Source organism: Amblyomma mixtum, chromosome 4, assembly GCF_055824585.1.
Source record: "Amblyomma mixtum isolate Tamu chromosome 4, ASM5582458v1, whole genome shotgun sequence".
Classification (NCBI taxonomy): Eukaryota; Metazoa; Arthropoda; class Arachnida; order Ixodida; family Ixodidae; genus Amblyomma; species Amblyomma mixtum.
In genome coordinates, this window is record NC_143015.1 from 76866358 (window position 1) to 76873448 (window position 7091).

Consider the following 7091-nt stretch of genomic DNA (forward strand, 5'->3'; position numbering starts at 1 on the left):
TTCGCACACATTTCAAGAGGTGGACTGTGTCAATAATGTAAAACAGGGGTCTCGTAGGGTCACAGGGATGAGGATACACAAACTGCAGCTTTGGAGGACTACAGAAGATCGACATTGTCTTTCTATTAATAGCATTGTTGTCAGTAACAACACATACTACTTTGTATCCGTGCGACTCTAAACCAGTCACCACTTTTTGGGTGATGCTATGCAACATAGCAGCATCAATGGTTTTAACAGGAAGGATGTGAGCGACTTCTTTGAAAGACGAAGCCAAACTTTGTACCATAAAAACATGGGCCGTCGTGGCAGCGTCAGACGAGTTAAAGGCAGTTCCGCAAACATTGCCACCTTTATAATCGAAGAATGGTTTCAAGTGAATTTCATCAATCATCAAAGTCACTATGCGCTCGTAAGGCTGGAGACACTTCACACGCTTCTTCATGTAAGACAAAAAATTTTCATCTTCCTCTACTTGCGGCGACAGCTCACATGACGCACAAAGCTTTCTGATAGTTGCAGGGTGAGGAAGTGCAATAACACCTGCGTGTCGCAGGAATTTGTAAGCGTGTGGCGATATTGTAAAGAGCAGACTAGCAATAACCATCAAATGTGGTGAATACCTGGGCATTTTCGTAGTGATTATTTCCAGCTGTTCTTTCAGCGCTTTAAGGACACTTCGAGTTTCCACTGGTAGCTGCTGTTTCAAAACATGGAGGAGGGTTTCGATAGCTTTTACCACATCCTCAGAAATAATACACTGTGTTTCAAAACTTGACAAATTCTCTAGAATTTCTACGATGCATCTGATATCCGAAACTTTACTGGGGACAGGACAGTTATTTACTTTTGTAAGTTTGACCTTCTGATGGCACACAGTTATGTCCATACTGTCACTGATCACAACAGAAGCTTCAATGCTTGGCATGGTGCGTCCGGTTATCAACAGGAACATTACACTTGTTGAGGTATGCACTACTGACCACTTCTCTGGCAAAGAGGGTCCCTGCATACATGCCTTCAGCTCCGTTATTGTCTGGAACTGATATCTGCCAGCTTCCGTCGTATATGACGACAATGAGTCCGCCAATGCCTTTGCAAGGTGGGAGGACTCCAGTCGCTGCCGTCGATCGTGTGGCTCCTCTCTTGTTTTGGAACATTGTGGTGTGGACAGGTACGATGGGCAGTCCTTGAATATTGAAGGCACAGCGCTAGGGTCCAGTCGTGGCACCGGCAAAGTGGTCTCGATAACCTTTCCAGTCCTTGGGTCATGATAGACTGTTTTTTTTTTTAATAAAGCTCTCATGGAAGTGCAGCGCACAGACCTGCAAAAACGAAAACGGGACTGTACCACAAAAAGATATCACAGTATCTCCGAAAGGACATTAATTATGTATACGTGCTCAAGGTATTTTTGGTATTGGCAGATTCTTTCCTGATGCAAGCACAGGCTGAACGAACACTTTTCGCAGAAAACACATGGTATGACGCGTCTGTCGAAATTCCTGCCGACGCGTCTATCGACACTCCTGCCGACGCGTCTGTCGACACTTCTGCCGACGCGTCTGTCGAAATTCCTGCCGACGCGCCTGTCGACACTCCTGCCGATGCGTCTGCCGACGCGTCTGTCGAAATTCCTGCCGACGCGTCTGTCGAAATTACTGCCGACGCGTCTGTCGACACTCCTGCCGACGCGTCTGTCGAAATTCCTGCCGACGCGCCTGTCGACACTCCTGCCGATGCGTCTGCCGACGCGTCTGTCGAAATTCCTGCCGACGCGTCTGTCGACACTCCTGCCGACGCGTCTGTCGACACTTCTGCCGACGCGTCTGTCGAAATTCCTGCCGACGCGTCTGTCGACACTCCTGCCGACGCGTCTGTCGACACTTCTGCCGACGCGTCTGTCGAAATTCCTGCCGGCGCGTCTGTCGAAATTCCTGCCGACGCGTCTGTCGAAATTCCTGCAGACGCGTCTGTCGACATTTCTGCCGACGCGTCTGTCACAATTCCTGCCGACGCGTCTGTCGAAATTCCTGCCGATGCGTCTGTCGATACTCCTGCCGATGCGTCTGTCGACACTCCTGCAGACGCGCAACTAACGATAGTATGAGGTATTAAAGGCTTTCGCCTTAATATGAACACGAAAGAATTCTAGGCCTAACGCTCAATATGCTCGCACTGACAATGAACTTTGCGCAGCGTAAAAGCGGGCATGAAGGTACACAACAAGCTAATTAAAGCAGTTCTTACCCTTGAAGAAGCTGTAACTTGGTAGTCCTTGCGTGGTATTGCACGCAGCCACTTGTGCCGCTGGGCATCGTCCTTCGGAAATGAGAAGACTTGAATTTTCGAGTCTTCGTCGTAGTTTCCCCGGCATTTCGGCACACAGCACTTGTAAGGCATGCTGATAGCCGCACTTCACTCCTTGACAACCACCACGCGCGCCGATCATGCGCAGGAACGCGCACCCAGTGCCGAAACACAGAACAACACCAGAACGATGCACGCAACGGCAGGCTTCCTGCCGCTGGTCCGCGCGCCGACTGCGGGGTTCGTCGGTTCGTTTCGTGCGCGCGCGCCTCCCGACCCTCGAAGAGGCGATCGCCTACCGGAAATGACGTTGCTCACGTGACATTTGGGAGCGCGCAGGCCTCAAGTCTTTCTAGGAGGTATTGGGCAAGCTCAGCTTTATACCGCTGCTGTAGCGTCACGTGGTCAGCTGCAGCGCCTCTGATGTGGAGGAACGCTGGCTCCATGCCGCCAGAGCAGACGTGTTCACATCGGCTCTGTCACTGCTAACCAATTACGCAGTGCTAATTGCCTCGAAACAAAGTTTTCCTTGCACCAATGTGTCCGTGAAGGCGAGCGGCATCGACCGATACCAGCTGACCCTATACTCCTTTTCATACATCATGTGCAACGCTGTCAAGGCTACGGAAATAGTCCGCAAGAAAAAAATAATGAAATTGTATCCCTCCGCGCTCGTTTCGTGGCCGAGTTGTCTAAGGCGGCGCTTTGGGACGACTAGGAACTTCGGCGGCGTCGGTTCGAATCCACCTCGATACTTGTTTTTTTTTTTGCAGCATTTCACGTACGTAGGTTGCAATCCACCTCGCGACATTTTTTTAAATTAGGAATTTGTAGTTGACGCCAACTGATATCATTTTTTGCTCACAATATCTTCAATACCGCAAAGGCGCTCCGCCTTGTATTTTGCGACGGCACGCGGAGACACTCCCGTATCCTCGCTAACAACATTCACAATATCCCGGACGGATTTCTGCGGGAAACGGGCTCTATTCCGAGCATACACGTTTAAAATGACTTGCTTCGCGTGTCTGGACATCTTCGAAGTGCAAATCTTCGAAAAAAGCCGCTCCGGAGAGGTGGTCGAGGTCAATGCGTTGGACGCCATTTTCTGAAAACGAGATGCGCAGCACGGAGAGCACAGCTGGCAGGGTTGCGGGTCGGCGAAAACGCGACACGAACAAAAACGACAAACGAAACATATAAATCTACTGATTTCGATCTTTTCCCTCTAAAAAAAAGCTGTTCTTTACCAAATTGATGTCAAACGTAATATATATTAAGCTTGCAGACAAAGCAATTATTATTTCCGCTCGTCACGAGCATGCACTATTTTTTATCGCGGATGCAGGGAGCGTAAACAAGAGCTGTAGCTTTGACAGTGCTGCACCTGATGTATGAAACGGAGTATAGAGGTGCGTTTTTCTTTGCCAAATTTTGTGACTTTTTCTACCGCTGCCGCGTGATAGAGTGCTAGGCCTAAGCTTGTCCCGCGGACGCTAGGCCCAGCACCGTCGCACCGGTCGCCGCCTGCCGCACTCCTCGGCGGCGGCCGAGATGGAGGCGTCCGTTACGACAAGGGAGGCGTCCGCTACGTCTACAATGATCGTGGACAACCAAATGTGCGTTCAAGTTCAACCGTACTCATCGGCGGCGTCCGAGATGGAGGCGTCCGTTACGACGAGGGAGGCGTCCGCTACGTCTACAATGATCGTGGACAACCAAATGTGCGTTCAAGTTCAAGGCAAAGAGATATCACCAGAGGAATACCACAACGATGCCGGATGGACGCTCGCGGGGGAACGCATGTCGAGGCTGCGCCAGCGTACCCCCGACGGCGGCAAGCCTGACGGACCCGGCGGGAGTCAAACAAGCCCGAAATTTAAATTCCACAAGAACGTCAGAGCCTCGGCCATCAAGGCAGCACGCATGCCAGCCATGCCACTGGAAGAGAGCAAGATAGTCGTTAGACCCAGAGGGGGACTGGACATCGCCAAGACCGGCACCACCACCGTCGCTGCGGCCATACTCGCCGCGGCCAAGATCAAGAGCGAGGAAAGCGCCGCGGACACCATCTGCCCCAGCACGCAACAGAACATCATGGTCGTCAGTACACCGAACGAAGACAACGCGGCTAGGTACGCTAAAATCCAGGAAATCTATATTCAAGACAACTCCTACGAAGTCAGCGCATATCGCACGGCTCCTCACGACACCGTAAAGGGCGTCATCAGAGGCATCCCCATCGATGCGAGCGCCGACGAGATAGATAGGAACATCGTCAACGAGAGAAACCCGCTAGCAGTGGGCGCAAAGAGGATCGGCAGCACGACCACCGCGATCGTGGTGTTCCAGGGACCCAAGGTACCGAACTTCGTCCGATACGGAGTCACCCTGATACCGTGCCGCCTCTACAGGAAACAGATCGACGTTTGCAAGCAGTGCGGCCGAGTGGGACACCGAAAGGACGTGTGCCCGACCCTCAATATCAAGACGTGCCTGGCCTGCGGACTCGCCAACCCCAAAGAAGACCATCGCTGTACCCCTAAATGTAAGCTGTGCGGGGACGAACACCCGACCGGAGACCGAACATGCAAGGCGAAATACAAGATCCCCTACGTAGTGCGCAAGCGACAATGGGAGCGCCGACAGGCCGAACGCCAGCTGCTGTCGGAGAGCGATTTCCCGCCACTCGACAAGCCGCCAGCTGCGGGAAAGTCAAGGACTCCATCAGAGAACCGCGCGCCAAATTCCAGAGACAGCAGCTGCAAGAGAAGCCTCAGTAGGAAAAGGTCACTATCACGTGAGCGAGTCAGCTGGGCTGACGCAGCTAAAGGGAACAATATAAGGAACGCGCATAAAATCACCGAAGCCACGAAGAAAGACGATATAAACAAGATGCGAGAAGCCAACGAGACATTAAGACAAGAGAACGCGGCGCTGCGCACGACCATCAACAGCCTCACGAGAGAGATCGCCGAGATCCGTAAGTTGCTGCTATGCAACAACGAGCCTCCACAGAGACTCACGCCAAGCACAAGCACGACCGACGAAACAACCACGAACACCCAGGAGACAGCCGTAGAGGAACCGGCACCTAAGAAGCGAGCCGTCGAGGCCACGCGCAAGCAAACAGAGAACAATCGAATCGACAACCCCGAGGCCAAATTCGAAGCGGCGTTCACCAAACTCGAACAATTAATCACGGCGAACATCGCAGCAGTGACAGCAATGAAACAAACAATGGAGACCTACCAAGCCGAGAACACGAACAGATTCGCCTACATCGAAAGGACCCTACAGCCGATAGTGAGCCACCCGACGTTTGCGCCCCTCTTCGCGCACCATCCACCCAACCAGGGAACCGCGTACACACCAACGCAACCATGGCTGCCAATGCAACAACAGCAGCAGCCGTAACAGCGTGGCAGTGGAACTGTCGCGGCCACGGAAGGAAGAAGGCAGTCATCCAACAGCACATCGCACATGCCGCGCGCAAACCAGACGTGATCCTATTACAAGAAACACTCACCGACGCACCGTCCCTGCCCGGCTACAGAGTGCACAAGGGCCAGCCCGACGGGAGAGGCCTGTGCACCCTGGTCAGGAAAGGACTCACGTTCGTTGAGCACGAGCTGCAAAGCAATATCAAGATCGAGCACACACTCACCGAAATCATCCCGGGCAAGAAGAGAAAAGGAAGCATTTTTCTGCTCAACATATACAGCAACCCGTCGCAGAGAAAACAGGGATTCAAAACAATACTACACAGAGCCAGCACCGCGGCAGGCCGCAACACGCTAATCGTCTGCGGCGACTTCAACGCGATGAACCCAGCCTGGGGCTACAACAAGTACACAGCAAAGGGCCGCGACCTGTACCAAGACGCCATGGAACTCGACTTCACCCTCATCACGGACCCGGCGCACCCGACGAGAATCGGTAACTCTGTGTCCCGGGACACCACTCCGGACCTCACGTTCGTCAAGAACGACGTCCGGGGAGCGATCACCTGGCGAAACACGGGAACCGACCTCGGCAGCGACCACACCATCGTGGAAATCAGCATACCGGAACACAACGACACCAGCATCAAAACACACAGATGGGTAGACTGGGATGCCTTCCGAGACGCCAGAAGCCAGAAGACAGACGCTGACGGCGAGATCGAAGACATAGAGACGTGGACGGCCGAAATCACCAAGAGCGTACGCGACGCGACCAAAGAAATTGAAACGGACGCTGCGATTGATAAAGTAGACAGCCGGCTAGCGCATCTCATCGAAGCCAAGCAGTCAATACTCAGTCGCTGGAAGAACCAACGGCTCAACCGCAGACTCAGAAAGAAGGTGGCGGAGGTCAACCGAGCGATCGAGGAGCACTGCCGCGCTCTATGCACGCAACAGTGGATCGAGATCTGCAACGCGACAGACGGGCAGATGCATAGCGGGAAGACGTGGAACCTGCTGCGGCACCTGCTCGACGAAACCAAGACCAAGTCGCACCAAAGGGACAGACTCGCCAAGCTCATACATCGGGCTGTCTCGGTACAGGGCGCCGATGCAGTCACCAGGCGCATCAATGACAAATACCTGCCCACTACGCCCACCGAACAACACGCGCCGTACGGCGGCCTACCCAACGCGAAGCTCGATCGTGACATCGACGTCGAGGAGGTCCGCGCGGCCCTGCACGCCCTCAACAGCCGGTCGGCAGCTGGCCCGGACCTCGTCACGAACAAGGCGCTCAAGAACCTCGACGACAGCTCGATTGAGAACCTCGCA

The 7091-nt window shown here is 53.4% G+C and overlaps 1 long non-coding RNA gene across 1 annotated transcript; it reads right to left on the reverse strand.

The window, feature by feature from the left end:
- Positions 1-315: 315 nt before the first annotated feature.
- LOC149347115 (uncharacterized) lies at positions 316-3504 on the reverse strand. Its single transcript, XR_016292502.1, has 2 exons — positions 2251-3504; positions 316-1325 (listed from the first exon to the last, which is right to left on the reverse strand). It is a non-coding gene; the product is annotated as an uncharacterized LOC149347115 (long non-coding RNA).
- Positions 3505-7091: the final 3587 nt, after the last annotated feature.